Below are 5,859 nucleotides of genomic sequence, written 5' to 3'. Positions count from 1 at the left end.
GCTTAACTGTTGCCAAAATGACTTCTTCCACAAAAGAGAAGGGAAAATAAATTGAACCCCCACTAAATTCTTTTGCATATTTTGGACAAGAGTCATTTGTATTTCTTTTTTATTTCATAGCAGCATTATTAACAACCAAAATGTGGAAGAAACACAAATGTTTATCAACTGATAAGTGCACAATCAAAAGATGGTATTTCCACACAATGGAATACCACCCAGCCATGAGAAGGAATGACTATTCATTCATGTCACAATACAGATGGATTTTGGAAACATTATGCTACATCCAAGGAAGCAATCACAATAGGCCATATTGCGTGATTCTGTTTGTATGAATTCCCTGGCATAGGCAAATCCATAGAGACAGAAAATAGATCAATAGTCATGAAGGAATTGGAGGAGGGTGGAAAGCAGGGTGACTGTCTGTGGACCCAAAGTGATGAACTGTTCAGAATTAAATAATGCTAATTGCATAGTTTTCAATGATTTGCATTTCAATTATTTACAATTTACAGAACGGTAAAGAACCCATAGAATTAGATAACCTGCTATTTAAGACAACACCTAAGTTCTCCATTGAAAACATCCAGGAATTTTTGAGGGCAGGTATGTGTGTGTGTGTGTGTGTGTGTGTATATATATATATATATTTTAATATCCCTTATATCTCTAATGAGACACAGGTGGGGCTCTTGCCCTTAAAGTCTTTCTTTTATTATTATTATTTTTTAATATCTATTTGAGACGTAGAGTTAAGACAGTAAGAGGAAGAGACAGAGAGAAAGGTCTTCCAGCCAATAGTTCACTCCCCAAATGGCTGCAACGGCTGGAGCCAGGCCGATCCGAAGCCAGGAGTCACATGGGTGTAGGGGCCCAAGGACTTGGGCCATCTTCTACTGCTTTCCCAGGCCATAGCAGAGAACTGGATTGGAAGAGGAGCAGCTGGGACTAGAACCAGCGCCCATATGAGATGCTGGCGCTGTAGTCAGATGATTAACCTACTGAGCCACAGTGCCGGCCTGGAGCAGGCGTAATTTAATCCTTGCAATTTTCCCCTGGAAAAGAGTACCTGATTAAAATCATGTCTGTATCTCTAGGGTTATATAAAATAGAAGAGGCAATAGTGCTCTCATCTTGCATCTGTTTGTGGAAAACAATCAAAGTAGAGCAACAGATGGACTGAGCAGCAGACACTGAAAAGCTGGAGAAAGCAAATGGAAGGAAAAGTAAACTATAAAATGCCCTATGCTTGACTATTTTCCTTACAACACATTACTTTGCACTGCACACTGTGAAGAATTTTAAGAGAAAAATACTTAGCTATCCTGTTTTCATTTCACAACCTTTTCAGTATTTTGGAATATTAGGGAAAGCACCATGAATCGAAAATCTTGGACAATAAGATGAAAAATCTGTGAGAATCTTTTATTGAAGGTGAGGAGGACAGGGTTCTACCCAGCATGCCTTCCTAATAATAACCCCTGTTTCAATTAACCCCTCCCAAGAGTTCTACTCCTAATGGATGTTCCTCAATCTTTTCGCTTGTTCTCCAAAATGTCTAATTGAGTTGGCTTTTCTCCCTACTACTGATATCTTTTTTCTTTTTATCCGATGAAGACTAATTTCACCTTCATAACTGACTCAAGTCTTCTCCTGTTCTCAGCACAACAATATCCTGGAAAACAAACTTTGCAATTTTTTTATTTTATTTTATTTTATTTTTTTTTTTGACAGGCAGAGTGGACAGTGAGAGAGAGAGACAGAGAGAGAAAGGTCTTCCTTTGCCGTTGGTTCACCCTCCAATGGCTGCCGCTGCAGCCGGCGCACCGCGCTGATCTGATGGCAGGAGCCAGGATCCAGGTGCTTTTCCTGGTCTCCCATGGGGTGCAGGGCCCAAGCACCTGGGCCATCCTCCACTGCACTCCCTGGCCATAGCAGAGAGCTGGCCTGGAAGAGGGGCAACCGGGACAGAATCCGGTGCCCTGACCGGGACTAGAACCCGGTGTGCCGGCGCCGCAAGGTGGAGGATTAGCCTATTGAGCCACGGCGCCGGCAACTTTGCAAATTTTATTTCCTTATCCTTAGAAATAAATCCAGAGGACTAGCACAAGAGCCTGTGATTTGATATTTTTCTCCATGCCACACTTTATTTTCAACCTAAAGACTAAATATCTTTACTATAGAACATTTATGTAAATGGTTATAACATTGTGATTTTCACAGATGATAGTGATTTCATTAGACTTTTGTAAGAAAGGATTCCTGTTTTTTTGAATGTCAACCAGATTCCCCAAAACAGTTCAAAAAATTCAGGCAGGTAATGGACTGTATAACAACTCTGGCCATTGCAGCCACTTGGGGAGTGGACCAGTGGATGGAAGACCTCTCTCTCTATGCCTCTGTCTTTCTGTAACACTGCCTTTCAGATAAATTAATTACTTAATTTAAAAAAGCCTACCTATGCATTTCAAAAAATTTTCCCCCAAAAAGATTATCTTTCAGTTCTATTTTTCCACAATGTTCTGTTTGTCTTAGTTTGCTGAAGCTGCCATAACAAAACACCATTGACTGAGTGGCTCCAACAGTAGAAACCTATTTCCTCACAATTCTGGAGGAGGCTAGAAGTCCAAGATCCAGGTGTTACCAAGGTTGGTTTCTTGTGAGGCCTCTCTCTTTGCTTTGCATATGACTATTTTTCTCCTTCAGCACATCTGTGTCCTAATCTCCTCTTCTTATAAGGGCACAAATCTCATTACATTAAGTCTACCCTAAGAACCTCATTTTAGTTTAACCACCTCTTTAAAGACCGTCCCTCCAAGTACAGTCACTTTCTGAGATAGCAGCTGTTAGGACTCAACATATGAATTTTGGGAGGCCTCAGTTCAGCCCACAGAAAGGACCATCTTCCTCATCTAATAGAGAAAGAACAGAGGTTTTTCGGGGGTTGTGATCTTCCCTCAGATCCACCAAGGAATGCAACCTGCACCTCCAACTGGTGACCTGTACTATGTATTTCTTTCTTTCTTTTTTCATTTTTTTAAAGATTTATCCATTTATTTGAAAGTCAGGATTAGAGAAAGAGAGAGAGAGAGAGAGACACAGAGAGAGAGACACAGAGAGAGAGACAGAGAAATCTTTCTTCTGCTGGTTCACTCCCTAGATGGCTGCAACAGCCAGGACTGGGCTGAGCAGAAACCAGGAGCCATGAACTTCTTCTGGGTCTCCCACGTGAGTGGAAGAGGCACAAGCACTTGGGTCATTTTCTCTTGCTTTTCCCAGGCCATTAACAAGGATATGGATCAGAAGTAGAGCAGCCAGGACAGGAACTGGCCTCCGTTTAGGATACTAGCAGCACAGGTGCAGCTTTACTACTACACCACTACACTAGGCCCCCGCACTGTGAAATTCCGTAAGTCATTCTTCGAAGACAGAGTTGTTATAGTTCAGGCTTTCAAATTTCGGTGTTGGCATTCTACAACAGACTTGAAGAAAGCAATGTTTACCTTTCTTTACAGATATAAATATGGACACAGGTTAACTTTATAAATGTTCTTCTGGTTATCCAGGTAACCATAGTTAATGTAAATATTCATGTAAAAGCAACGTATTTTTAAACTACTAAATTATTGAGCTGTAATTTACACATCATAAAGTTCACCACTTTCTAATGTACTGTGATAATAAGTAGGAAAATATTCTGTGCTCTGTGGATTAGTTATAACCTTTATGGCAACTCTTCAAGGTTGACATTATTGGCATTTATTGATGAGAGCAGTGGGATTGGGAATGTAAAGGACTTTCTCAGATTCACACAACTGGTAAGAAAAAGAGTGGTGATTTAGACCCATTTGCATAGCTCTAAAACTGAGGCCTAATGCACTGAACCACTCAGTCTCTCAGTCCTTGTTTGTACATAGGTAAAGCATCCTCAGTGTATGGAAATTAAAGAGTACAAACAAAAGGAAACAGAGAGGAAAACACTCATTACTCAGAGTTAACCACCTCCAATTATGGTGGATCCACCCTTCTGTTTGTTTCACCTGTTATAAGTGGGAAAGTCTTAGTCCATTCAGGTTGCTATCACCGTAATACCATAGACTGGGTGGCTTAAACAGCAAACATTTATTTCTCACGGTAATATAGGCTGCAGAATTAAAGATCAAGGCATCAGCAGATTCTGCGTCTGCGGAAGGCCCACATTGTGTTTCATAGGCAGCCTTCTCTGTGTCCTCATGTGGTGGAAAGAGATGAGCGTGCTCTCTGGGTTCCTGTCTATGAGGTACTGATTCCGTTCATAATGCTCTACCTTCATGACCTAGTGATCTATCAGAGCCTCACTCCCTAATACCACTGAGTTTGGCATTAACATTTCAACATAAGATATTTTTAATTGAACATTTTAAAGTTACTCCTATTGTAGAAGCAGAGAGGAGAGAGAGAGAGAGCGAGAGCAAGAGCAAGCTCCTATCCACTGGTTCACTCTCTCAATGCCCAGGAGCTGGGATCTCAACCCAGATCTCTCACGTGGATGACAGGACCCTGACTACTTGAGCCATCACCTGTTGCTTCCCAAGGTCTGTGTTAGCAGGAATCTGGAATCAGGAGTGCAGTTGGAACTCAGAACCGGGCACTTTAATATGGGATGTAGATGTTTTAACTGCTGCAGAGTATCCTGCTCCTCAACATAGGGATTTTTGAGGTCACACACATTCAGTTCAGGGAAGGTACAAATTCATGAACATACTCAGTTGTACAAGAAATGGCACACTTCTCTATTTCCTGCAAAGAAATTAATTAAATTTGTCTCTGTACTCAGTTTTATGAAGTTGTCAAATTATGATATCCTTGTAAGTGTTAGGGCTCCTGTCCTCCCCTAGGGTGAAAGAGAAAAATGGGGAACTTACACACTGCCTAGAAAGTGGAGGAAGACCTTGGATCTTTAACCTGATGAAATAAACTTCATCACTGTCTGAATGTTCAGTGGTTTAGGAAGCTAGGGACTTTACCTCTCTATAGTAGAGAGCTTTGCCCCATGGGAGGGCTTCCCTCTGCAATCTTGTCACTGTGCAAAGGAGCTGTGAGACAGGGGCCTGGGCCTCCTGCTCTCTGTGCATCTCCCTTCAGTCTGCGTGTCTTTTCTCTCTCTCTCTCTCTTTTAAGATTTATTTTATTTATTTGAAAGACAGAGTTACACAGAGAGAGACAGAGACAGAGAGAGAGGTCTTCCATCCTCTGGTTCACTCCCCAGATGGCTACAATGGCTGGAGCTGTGCTGATCCGAAGCCAGGAGCCAGGAGTTTCTTCCAGGTCTCCCATGCGGGTGCAGGGGCCCAAGGACTTGGGCCATCTTCTACCGTTTTCCCAGGCCATAGCAGAGAGCTGGATTGGAAGTGGAGCAGCCGGGACTAGAACTGGTACCCATATGGGATGCCAGCACTTCAGGCCAGGGCTTTAACCTGCTGCGCCACAGTGCCAGCCCAGGAAGTCTTTTCTCTTTATCTGCCTGTTGCTTTATGTCTCCCATGATTGCTTCTCACATAGTATAATCCCTTTTGCCCAAGCTAAAAAAACGAACAACAACAACAACAACAACAAAACAAGCAAGAACTAGGAGGAGAAAATTTTAGCTTTCTAAAAAGGGGAGAAAAAAGGTGTTGGCTATTGAAAAATATTTTCTATTATAAAAATTATTATTTAAAAACTTGGGATCACATTCTATGGTGGCTTTTATCTAATCTGGCAATCTTTATCTTCTCTATCTGAATATTTTTCTATTATTGAGTTTTACCAACCTTTTGTTATATTTTATGTACAAATATTTTATTGGATATGTGTTTTGCAATGACCTATTCAATC

The sequence above is a fragment of the Oryctolagus cuniculus genome, chromosome 11, assembly GCF_964237555.1.
Source record: "Oryctolagus cuniculus chromosome 11, mOryCun1.1, whole genome shotgun sequence".
Taxonomy (NCBI): domain Eukaryota; kingdom Metazoa; phylum Chordata; class Mammalia; order Lagomorpha; family Leporidae; genus Oryctolagus; species Oryctolagus cuniculus.
This window is presented reverse-complemented; position numbering follows the sequence as displayed.